Source organism: Semicossyphus pulcher, unplaced genomic scaffold (genome assembly GCF_022749685.1).
Source record: "Semicossyphus pulcher isolate SPU_LCO1_2020_fin unplaced genomic scaffold, fSemPul1.0.p SCAF_8, whole genome shotgun sequence".
In the NCBI taxonomy this organism is placed as follows: domain Eukaryota; kingdom Metazoa; phylum Chordata; class Actinopteri; order Labriformes; family Labridae; genus Semicossyphus; species Semicossyphus pulcher.
The window spans coordinates 11,276,364-11,288,804 of NW_027211759.1; positions in this window are offsets into that span (position 1 = coordinate 11,276,364).

Consider the following 12,441-nt stretch of genomic DNA (forward strand, 5'->3'; position numbering starts at 1 on the left):
TTTATACAGTCTGTGGGCTGTATTTTGTGCTTTCAGCCAAATGCTAATGTAAGCAAGCCCAGGCTTATGTTGAGCTAGTATGTAAAATTAACAATGTTCACAATCTTATGTACATGTTAGTATTTCAACCTTTGCTAATTCACTTTAAAACAAAGTGAGGCAGCTCAGGCTCAAGGGTATTGAGAGGTACTAGTTATACAGGTACCAAAATATTTGGTAGATTAAAATTTTGACTTGATGGTGCACCAGATGAAAGGTCAAGGGTACACTAAAGTCACAGGATCACTAAATTCACCAGGATCCATCCTCTGGAGGACATGAATTTGTTTACCAAATGTCGTAGTTATTCAACTTTCAGTTGTTGAGATGTTTCGGTCTGAACCAAAGCACTGGACTAAAAAACAGACTGCGTAAAAAGTGTGAATACATTTCTGTCCACAACATTCATGTCTGTTACAATACAAACATGTTGTTGTAGAGTTTGTTCAAAGTTATCTCTGAGTAAAATGTAATTGGACTGAAATAAAACAAAGCAACTAATATGTGCATGGATATTACCGAATTTGTAATCAGGGCTAAAGAGACGCCATCAGTTGTTGGTACAGCCTTGTTCTGGGAGCAGATTGTTCTGTAAGTGTTCCTGTGATTCTCTACTGGGTCATGACCCATCGGTTGAAAGACATTAGTACAGCCTGTGCTGACACAATAAGTGCACTTGTATGTAGTTCCGCCTCTGTGCCAACTACCAATGTCCTCTTTGTTATACTTGGTGCAGTTTTCATTTATCATGATCCATTTTTGGACCCTTATTTGTCTAAGCCAGGGGCCTGTCTTTGGGGAAAGCAATATTGTCTGTCTGTTGCTGAGACTGTCTGTTCACCACTTTGGTCAAACTGAAGTATATTAAGCACTATCGGATGGATTACGATAACGTTTTGTAGAGACATTCATGAACCCAGTGGGAATAATCGTACTGACTATGGTCATCTCTTTGACTTTTTTGTAGTGCTGACAGCAGGTTGATGCTTTTGGCTTTCAGTGACATGTCTTCACCTCTATTTGGTGGATTGCCGTGAATTTTGGGACAGACTTATGTGATCCCCAGAAGATGAATCCTAATGTAAACCCCTGAACTTTCTTGCGGCGCCACCAACACCAGCTTTTTACTTTTCTATGAAAATTTGCGACATCTCTTAGAAAGACTGGCACAGAATTTGTTGGGATTTCCATGGTCCCCACACAATGCATTTACATACTGTCGACGTCCTTTTTTAAAAAACATTAATTAGGTTTAACATCAACATGTTAGCTTGCTTATGTAAGCATTTAGCACAGCCTCACAGAGCTGCTTTCATGGCTGCAGACTCTTCTATGGATAATTTTTAAAATTGTTTGTGGAGTGGTTTCGAAGAATACAGTCCTTTCAAAATCCTGAGTCATTTATGTGGTTAATGTACCTCCTTTCACTGTTTTACTGGATGGAATAACTTGCATTTCTCCTCATGAATAAAACCCATAAATTATTTCTTTGAGCGGTGATGATTAGTAGAATCACTTTAGGCTAGACTGTAGACCAGTTGGTGGTAAATTACTTAATAGAGGGCTCAGTATTTTACAAGCACTCATGATTCAATTCAGCAAGGGGTCCAGAAGGGGTTTGGGGCCGGGAGAAATATATGGCAGACCCCCCCTGCTGTCTCCAAAACTCAGCTTTCTTCTGTTTCCAGCAAGTCTGCCCCAAACGTCCAACACTTTAACATTCGGTGGGGAAAAAATACCTCATTCGATTCCATTCTGCTAAGACTTTACCTGCAAAAAAATTGAAAAAAAATCCCATTTCCTGGCAGACAGCAGCATATGGAACAGGAGCCAGGAAAGCTGCTTTTGATTCATGCTAAATTGCACTCTCAACACTGAACAGTATTCCTGTCCGTTTTTCATCCTTTTCACACTGCACCTACTTCACATGCACACATATACAACATATACACACCCGCCCACCCTTTTTTTAAAGTATGTTCACCGTCCTGTTCCAAACATCCAGCTCATACACACTTCCAGAGAAACACCCTCATTTCATGTATAAATTTCAGCATCTATTTTTGGATGTGTTGTACCCATTCCCTCTGTTGACCCACCCTATTATGTCATAACTCCTGGCTTAAGTTGCGGCAACAGTTCCTGCTTTTGTTTTTTGAGTTACATTCAGAGTACTTGGCATGCACATTACGATTCTGTACGTGCCAGTGCTAATTCCCACACAAGTAACACTCTGGTTCTGTCAGCATTCACTATTATTTCAATACTATTTTACAGCACCCCTCCCCTTTAACTCCGTCCCAGCTTAGAGTGAAATTCGAACATTACGGCAAAGTGAAAAGTGAAGACATGTACATTAAAACATCAAATGTCTGTTAAATAAAACAATCACAGCAGTTTTGTGGAACGGCACATTCAACAAACTTATATAACACCTCAAATGTCATCTGTCTGTATATTTAGCTCAGAAGAACAGAGTCATATGTTTTACAGTGTACTTGATAATGGTCCCTTTATGATGCAGTCAGAGCTTTGATGGCTCGACCATTTGTTCACATGAGAACGCCAGGTTTGTTATCCTGGAAAACCTCACTTGAAAAACGACTGCTGCAGAGTTACTTTTCCCTCCTAATGGTTTTTAAACGGTGAGTTACGGTATGGACCGTTTCAGTTGGTTCATAATGTCGTATTGTGGGCTGCTGGAAAAGTTTTCATCTAATCATTCACACCTACCAATCATAACTGTCATCCCACGAAAACTCTTCCTCTCTACCTTCTTTTGCTTCAGCTATTTTCAACGGCTCTGCTACTGAGGCAGCTTTTTATAAATACAACTCGAGATTAAATTTAAAATAAATGCACTTTTTTAGGGGGTGTCACTTTTTATTAGCAGGTTTCGCTAAATCACACCTGGATGCATATATAACAGGTGCCAATTACTTATAAGTTAATAAACTCTGTAAGATTGATTTAAATGAGCAGGTTTTGGGATGATGTTTCCAACAGCAGATGCAGACGCTTAGGTTTTGAGGCACAATGCACAATGGACAGTTCAGTCGGGATGTCAGAGAAGGGTCAGTCCTCAACGCTTTAAGAGGCGTACATCCTGAACATTACCTAATTCCTGCTCTGGGTTACCCAAACATGCCCTCCTCCTCCGTCACGCATTTACTTCATCTGAAAGTTGCTGCAAGATTTGTCTGTTTCTGTTTCTGCTGCTTGATATATGATAATCCTTCTCGGGAGGCGCTTTGGGGCTAAGTTCTTATTTACAACTACCTTTTTTTTTTCACGTTATTCATAAATGTCAGGGTCTTGGAGACAGTGAATCGGGGAGGTCCTACTAGGACAAAAGCATGTTGTCTAGACTCAGTCTGGAGCACAGGTACATTAAATCATTATTTTTCAGACAGGAAATATCTGCCACTGGACATTTTGCCTGTAAAATGTATTTCTAAGATGAAATGATTCCTGCCTGGCACTCTGCTCTCATCTTAACTGGAGTGTTTTTACACTCATCTGTTCAACGTTGAAAGTTGTTTCATGTGAAAATCTTCAATGTTGTTCATCTTGTGATTAAACAGTGTGTTTGATGCCCAAGATTTGATTCAGAGTGATTCAAAAAGCAGAAAAACAAGTCCAAAGTCAGAGTCTTTGACCTGGCCTTATGAGGTGCCCACCATATTAGCATTTCTCTCTTGGCAGATGTTGGTGGTGGGGTGTCTAACTGTGGTCGGCCTCTCTGCAGTGGCCCTGTGCGCTAGGCTCTGGGGAAGAGAGGGGGGGGGCTCCATTCTCCTTACTCTCCCCCAAACCACAAGCTTGCCCCATGTCTTATGCCCCCCTTTTTACTCTCCTGACCTCAGAGGCAGACCCCAGGCCAGCTGGACAAGGCCTGAAACCCCACACAGTCACCACACAGCCACCACCAATGGCCATCACCCTCCTGCCCCTGACCTATCACCCAAAACATTACCATAAACTTCTGCACGGCTGCCAAGCAACACACACAGCCGAGCTGACGGTCCGACTCTGCACTGTCCATGTAAAGATAGCTCTGTTTGAGGGGAGAGAGTGGAGCTGGAGGAAAGCGGTAAGCGCTCTTGGTTATGATGGCATTTTACACGCGACATAAAACCTACTGTGGTGTTTTATGTTTTGTGGCTTGTGGTGATGCCGTGGCATTGCCTGTGGAACAGACTCCTGCCCGCTTCAACAACTACTGTGCAGTATTTGAGGCTGATGAAAAATGTGTCCGGCAGTGTGCAAAGCCTTTCAAACATGCCACAAGTCTGTGTGCCTCACGTCTTTAACACACCTGACAAATCGTGCCTTTTCACATCGCCTCAGCCAGTGCGAAAATTGAAGAATCAATAGAGGTCTGATTGAGAAGACCACACACACATGGTGTTACGGTAATAACGGGCTGAGTCTGTTTGTTTGCATAAGTGAAGAGCAGGCTCAAATCGTTAATGAGTGCTTTGCGTCCAGCGTGCAACCACAGCTAAGCCAGTGGGTCAACAAGGTTGGCCAGACTAACCGCCGTGTGTGTGTTTGTGTGTATGTGTGTGTGTGTCTGAGTAAGAGAGAGAGACTGTGTGTACATGTTTCTGCATGTCCTTGAGAAGTAAAAAAAACATTTAAATGTAGAAACAGCAGAAATACTATCAGTTTGTTAGACTCCCCCTGTGTTGATTTTGCTCTTACGTCATCTATAAGCACTTGTTTTAATCTTTCTATATTTAACACCATTCTATATTTACTTGTGCTCTGACACACACACATACAGTTTTGTTTAACCAGTGAAAAAAATATCTGTGAGACATTTCAGCGAATATTTAAACACTGAAAAAAATGCTTCACTTGAAATTTCCAAATCGTTATAATGCACGGTGTGAGCCAAGTGCACTTCACCAACTCAAAGCTGATCCATTTACTGTAAATGAGCTTGTCTCTGTTGGTTTCCTGACCAATTACTGTACAGTGAACTTAGGCCCCGTATTTATTTATCCATAGGTTATTTTAAATGGCCTGCACTCAATGCAGAGGCCTTGTTGAGCGGTCTTGTCCTCCCAGCCTTTCCTGGGACATGCTAGCAGCGTTTGGCAGACAGACGCGGATGCTGAAGGCAGCCTCTGGACAGCTTTATCCTGCACCGAGCGAGGCCACCCGCTTCGTGCTCACCAGGGCACAGTGACTGGCACGGCATTCCCCGCCCGGCCTCACTTTTAACCTTGCCACTTTCTGCTTCTCCAAAATGAACTGGAGAACACTGAAGACTTTTTAAAGGTGTTTTGAAGAATATCAAGGGGCAACCAGGAAATGGAAGCCTTAGTAAAAAGCATTTTTAAGCAATAGCTTTAAGAAAGTGGGAGTTGTTAAGAGACAAATCGTCAGATCGGAAATCAGCTGATCAACAAAAAAACAAACCGCAACCATTTTCATATCAATTGTGAACTATTTGTCGGACAAAACAAGCAGTTTGATGAAAGCTGGGGCGTGAGGAAACTGACTATTTACAGACCAAACAACTTAAATATGGGTCGATTAATAAATGATGAAAATAATTTAGTTGCAGCCATGTTTAAGATTATTATAAAACAAGTTTGTACAGTTACAGTTGAACAAAAGATAACAAAAAACAAGATGAAACTGGGTCACTGCAGCCGCAAATCTGAAATGCATACAGCACTTATTAAATGTAATGGAAATGTCAATTGGAGCCGCGCTCATTGTCAGGCTCACTGGTGCTAAATAGAGAAGGAGTTGTCATGTTTGATAAGCTAATATTAACTGGTAGGGTGTCTTGTTGGTCTTGTTAAGCAGAATTATTTTTATAAAAGCAACAGTAAAATCTGCAACATGCAAAGATGGGATTAGTTATTTTATTTAAAAAGGCTTTCCAGTTCTTTTATACAACTAAATTATTGAAATGTGGTGAACGGTGACATCATGCTGTCTTACACAAGGCCACATCTTTGGTTACTGAAGATTTTATAAAACACAGACAGGCGAGACGTTTAAAATTAGATGAGCATTATTTCTTTATGAGTCACAATGAACGAGAGCAGCAGTAAAAAACTGACCAAACAAGAGAGGGCACTGTTTACGCATACAGCATGTTTAGCTCTTTAGATCTTCAGTAGAAGTACACCTACTTTTATAGGAACAAATTATGTGTGTTATAAATATATTCTCAGACTAAACCGTCATTTATACCCAAATAAAAACATGAAACACCATAACTAAATAGTCAAGGCAGCTAACTAATATTATGGGCAGGCTCAATAACATGTACACAACATTAAGGTCGAACATGAAGTTTTGTCTATGAAGCTGTAAAAGTACGTGATGAGCTTTTGATGATAGTATTTCAAGACAGACCACAGTATCAGATTTATGGCTCAGGCCTTTGTAATGGTTTGCATGTTCCCAGTAAATCTTTATGAGGCAAAGTTTCTAGACGTGTTCTGGTCTTGTGTTGACCTTTGGTTGATGAAATTGGGTCTGTACTTCTGTATTTTTCAGAATGGTTAACACAGAGAAAAATATCTCCACCCTCTGAGCAAAAAACTTTAAAATAACTTTCTTTCATGAATTGAAAACACATGCTTGGCCTTGATGATGTAAATGTTCAAAAGTGTTAATTCACTAATGAACAGTGAGTCCATTAGACATTCGATTACATACTCTGGGCACAAGATAAATCAACACTGAGTGTAATTCAAACATGGGCACTGGCCAGGCGGCTTGTTTTCTGTCCGACTGTGGTTTTCCAACAGTCTAAATCCATGAAGCGGATTTGCTCACAACAGCCAACATATTTCTCCAATCTGCATCCCCTTGTAAAGCAAAGGAAGGAAGGCAGAGCTGTTTGTTTTGTGCTGCCCACGCTCTTACAACCCTGTAACATAAGGCCTGGCATTCATTGCCTCTCCTCGACATGAGCTAAAAGGAATTAGCTTTTAAAGGTTTGTTTTGTAAGAGTTGTAAATAAAGCAGCACTGATTCAGACCCAGATCCCCTTTCTGTCAGATGGGGTATGGCTTTTGTGGGTGGCTTTGGAAATTCTGAGGCACGCTGAATATGTTTATATTACACCGTCCCCAAGGAGAGGTGAGCTTTGTGGTGCAGATGGATTACAGGGGGAAAAGAGCTGTTTTAGACCTTTTTAAAGTTCAGTGTTAATGGTGGGAGTGAAGTGGCTGTGTAGGTGCTATGTGTTCATTTCAAAGGTGGCTGGCTTTTCTGTCCACGACGATGAAGGGACAAGGGGATTCCCACATCAGCCCAAAATGATACTGAGTTAAAAGATGCAGTAATATCACTTGACTTCTTGTACAGTATGTCATGTGTTTGTAGTAAATATGAAGATCACCCAACAGCCAATTAGCTTAATGTAGGTTAAAGACCGACATTCTTTCATGTGCCCAAAATTAAACTAGAGGAGGCGGCCAAGACCACAGGGATCAAACGGGCAACTATCTATGAGTCAGTAGACCGAACATATTTACATGCATCTCATTTCTTTACCTACAAATGTTGCTGTTTCTGGTTACGCAAAAACGGTTTTACTCTTTAAAAAAAAGGACGGTATTTGTTGGGATCATTTCCGTAATGTGGTCAGACACCTGGGGTAACAATCTGAGCCTGTCAGTGGCAAAAACAAGCACTGTTAGCGTACACTTTGATCGGGCGCAGTTGCCCTAGTCCGTACCGAGGCTACGGTGGAAGCTACCTACTGAACCGATTCCAAAATGTTTTGTTCCTATGAGTCATTTCGACACACAAATTTGTACAAATAGGACCCAGGTTTAAAAATACCAAACTTTTCCTTTAAGCATTAGTCTGAAACTTAACCCGCCATACAACCATAACATCTTGTTTTTACACTAAATGTTTTGTGTTATGAGACAAATTAGATATAAAGTGTGAGCTTTAGAGGTTCTTGTTGGAAGATTTTGTTTTCTTTGGAAAGAGCGAGGCCAGCTGTTTCCCCCTGTTCCAAACTTTAAGCAAAGCTAGGCTAACTAGATCTTCTTTATTTATTTATTTATTTATTTATTTGTTTGTTTTCAAGATTTTTTTTTGCTTTTGTCTTTATTTGATAGGAGAGCTGAAGATAAACAGAAAATGTGGGTATTAGAGAATGGGGGTTGACATGCACCGAATGATCAGCAGACCGGGAGTCGAACCTGTAACCAGTGCGTCAAGGACTGTGGCCTCTGTACCTGGGGCGCCTGCTCCACCAACTGAGCTTGAACCAGCGCGCCTAGATCTTAATATTTACTTTACTGACACAGAAGTTCATTATTATTATTATTAAATTATGTATTTATTATTTGGACCTGAGTATGTTGCTGCTGCTTAGCTTTGCGTTCAACATTGCCCAGTGGCCACTCATGGTATTGCAGCAAAAAATCTCACTGCAGCCCAAAAAACACATAGACCACCATTACAAACAAACTGCACACAAAGTGAACTGTGACTCTTTCAAATATGGAGTATGGAGATTTTAATACATTTGTAACACTTAAATCAAGCTAAGAAAAATAATCCATGAATGCCTGATGTCATCACAATACCGAATTTCCTCCTGGGGATAAATAAAGTACGTGTGATTCTGATGAAAAGTCTACAGGCCTAGCATTATCTCGTGGCCGGGGCCAGCGTGAGAAACACCACAGTGCATGTTCAGTAAACCTTGAAGCTGGAAACGTATTTGGCATATGCGCAAGGCAAGCAATTCTTATTGGACTAAATTGGCGCCATATTTGGGACCTGTATCCAGGCTTTATTATACATCTGTGAGGAAATTACGCTAACATGTTCCTCATAACAACTTTATAAGGTAGTTAATACAAGGTGAAGGTATTTTGATTAATCAAAGGCCAGAAGAAAAGTAAAAGGGGGTCAAAAACAGTACAAGATGTTGATAGATTTATTTTAACACCTCCACAGCTGTAGATATCTGCTCCCAATCAGGGCTTTTCGTGTAAGGGCACACCAGCTCTCTTCTGCAGTAATGAACCACAGTGAGAGCAGTCAGGTGATGTTTGGATATGTGTGTGTGTGTGTGTGTGTGTGTGGGCGGGCATGCCTGAGGTTGCTGAGCCTCGGCCTTCTCCTCAACATTAATAAGGACTTCCTTCCTACCAGACAGAGTCAAACACCTGATCACTTACCAAGGAGGACATGCCCACGCATCCCTCAGAGCTGGCAGCCTTCAGCCACTAATAAGGATCGGCCTGTGTTCTTGAGCTGCCCATCAATCAAACTGTTCTCATGCCGGACATCCATACACAAATCATGTTTTCTCTCCGTACTCCACCCCTAATGTGTGAGAGTGTGTTTGGTGAAGTTTAGCCTTAGATATCACGGGTGGCATCTATATCCACGGAGACAGAACGAGAAATAATCCATCTCAAACATACACACACCACTTCAGAAATTACAAGTTTTTCTCCAACGGCAATAAAGCTTGGCGTCTTTTTAAAGATGTCGAGCCAAGATACACCAGGTGAAATGTGCATTTTCATGAAGTGCGTAACCTCTTATTTTTGCTCCTTAAATATCAGGTTTTCTGTAATTGAATTAGAGTGGCTAGTCACAACTGAGTCAAGAACACATGGGCAGAGTATTCAGCCAGGATGCTGTCAAAGAATCACTTGGTTACTGAGCACAAAAATGTTATTTACAGACTGTAATCAACATGGCTCTTTAGGTCTCAACTGCAACTTCATGACTGAATTATCACTTTTCATTTGATAATAGATTAGATATACAAGAAATCTCATTTGTGTGAGACAACCATGTTGGCTGTCATGAATCAGCAGGTAGTGCCCTTCAAAACCTACTGTCCTTCATTACTTTAGCCCATGAGTTTATCGTGGTGACGCTCAGCTCAAAATAGTGGTTCAGTATGTGACATTTATGTTCTGTATGCAACAAAATATCATGAACAGATGCAAACGGTTTATGTGGTTATTTTGTTCTTATGTTGCTCGATAGATAACAGACAACAGACCTTATGTCAGATATATCATTAATAACATGCTAAGAATTTCCTAGTTTAATGTTGACATAACTGTTTACATTGCAAAAGTGTAGTATGACATAGTGTAGTAACTGAAGCACATATAATTCTATGTATTAAGTTAAGGTACTTAACTTGAGCTTGAAATCATAAGACATTCTCTGTCCTCTGTCACCTCCACCTCTTACAATAATACAGTACAATCAAAAGTAGTATGTTGTAGACCAGTGGTTCTCAACTGGTTTAGCCTCAGGACCAATGACTGTATATATTGATGGACAACGCTTCTCCATCTGCTCCCATTGTACATAATTGATGCCAAAATAGCCCCTGTGATAGGCGCTGCCATCTTGCGATGGTGACGTCATATGGAGCCAGAGACTGCACAGTAGAGATCGGCGAGTGAAGCGGCGGTAGCCACTTCCGCTAACCCAAACACACACTTAACTTACCGAAAAAAACAGCAAGGATCCTGCATGCCGGCGTGTTTAACAGCAGAACAGCTTCTCTGTGTTGGTCTGAGGTTAACGTTCACAGGTATGGAAACTTCAATGACTGTAGTGATTGTTTTAGTCACGTTTCCACTCGCCGATCGTCCTCCACTCTGCTCACCCGGAACTGATTGGCTGCAGGAACTGATCGGCTGCAGGCCTGTCAATCATCTTTTTTTACAGCCTCCAATAACTAATTAAAACTAAAGTTGTCAGAAAAATGAACACTTGGACGTAAATCAGCATGATAAGAACTAACTATAATGACAGAAACCATGTTTGAAACCATGTATCGGGCGTGTATTTTGATTTTATAGTTTGACCCATGTCCCACCTGTTATAATGGAGGAGGCGGGCTTTATGACCTATACTGCAGCCAGTCAGCAGGGGGCGCCCGAAATGTTTTGGCTTCACTTTTAGGGAGCTGTCATGTCGTCCATCTTTTTATACAGTCTATGCTCAGGACCCACCACCACCTCCTTAATGATATATTAATTGCGACCCAAATTTTTCAACCACTCAAATTTATTAAATAAAAACTCATGCAGTTTGGACCTGTCCCTACTGTCCACAACTATGAAATTTTACATAAAATACCTTCTGGTGGATCTGTTCGCAAACCTCATGCAATTTAGGGATTGTTTTTACTTCCTTGTCCAGGTTCTTTGTTATTTGTATTCATTTCATGCTCTTCAGTCGTGATGGCTGTCACCTGTCCTGTCTTGTGTTTTTTGGGTTTTTTTTTACATAAATAAACATTAATTTACTTATATTAGCAAGCAACAGTGTTTATATCGTTGGTCAGCCTCAAATAAGGCAGGTGACCTCAGGTGGAAGAGCTTATTCGTTGTAGAGTTAATGATTTGATCCCCAGCTCTATTTTCTGCATGTCAAAGTGTGATTAAGCAACACACTGAAACCTGAATTGGGTGTGTGGAGAAAAGCTTCTTTGGGCAATGTTGTCAGCCAAACTAATGTACCATAATGTAAGTCAAGATTAGACTTCCTCTGTTAATTTGGCTGCAGTTAGGATACACATTAAATACCTGAGAGACTGTGCTTTTCTTTAGCTGCAAAAACTCAGAAAGAACAAATATTACTGCAAAGTCAAAATTGTATAAACCTTCTCCTGTATGTAACCTCTCTGTCTTTTAAGAAAGCATTATAGAAGATGTGTCTCTCAGTTTAGAAGTACTGAATTTCAGATGATTGTTACTTTCTCCTCTATTTTTAAGCTCTGACACAAAACTCAGTCGTACAACCAAAGACAAACTAAACAAATCTTTATCGAGCTGCATTTCCATAATACAGTTTCATTTTGAATATCCCTCTGTGTGGGTTTTCCACAGTACAAGTCCTGAACAAATTCAAGCCCTGCTGTTCTGCAGTGCGACGGCTCTCAGCTCTGTTTGATTAGGGCAACATACAGGAGGTCCACTGCCACGCTGTTTTCTTTACCTGGGCCCATAACTCTTAAAAACACACAAACACTTGGGTTGTAAATGACCTGTTCATCACACAGTGACAGGAGAGGTGATTCTGGACTCTTGGTGGGCCAGGTGTGCAGATCAGGACAGCTGCTGCCGTGCCAAGACCTGTTGGCATTGCGACGCAGGACCATGGAAAGTTCTGGAATCTGTCGCTGCTGGCGGGGCTGAGCTCCTGAACGGCACTGGTGTTGGCTTTGCCTCCAGCTGTTTCTTTACAGACATGCTGAACGCCAGCAACAGCCAGGGGCCAAGATCAGCCCAGCGAGTCTGGCCACACACAGGCCACTTACACTCACACATACACACACATACACAAACATATACCCCCACAGTTATACAAGCACACAAACAAACACAAACACAAGCATTTTCTGCAGTAAGCCAG